This window comes from Frankliniella occidentalis, unplaced genomic scaffold, assembly GCF_000697945.3.
Source record: "Frankliniella occidentalis isolate FOCC.00 unplaced genomic scaffold, Focc_3.1 Scaffold178, whole genome shotgun sequence".
Classification (NCBI taxonomy): domain Eukaryota; kingdom Metazoa; phylum Arthropoda; class Insecta; order Thysanoptera; family Thripidae; genus Frankliniella; species Frankliniella occidentalis.
Genome location: NW_026267304.1, coordinates 118,669 through 118,911, shown reverse-complemented (window position 1 = coordinate 118,911; position 243 = coordinate 118,669).

Genomic DNA, 243 nt, shown 5'->3' with positions numbered 1-243 from the left:
CAGACAAAGCTAATCAATTTAAGAAAATGGTATAGCTTGTTCTGATTTTGATGGGCCTATCCTACCTGAGTTTGCGACATTGGCTTTAATATTGTTCGGTCCCTTGCAAGTCCATGGCTATTGTAAAAATAAGTTGTGTGTTTAATAATCGTTTTGACAAGTCTTATTGAAAGATTAGGTGACTTCCAATTATTCTACAAGTATACACCATTCCATTTTGTTAAAATAACAAAATTGAAAATT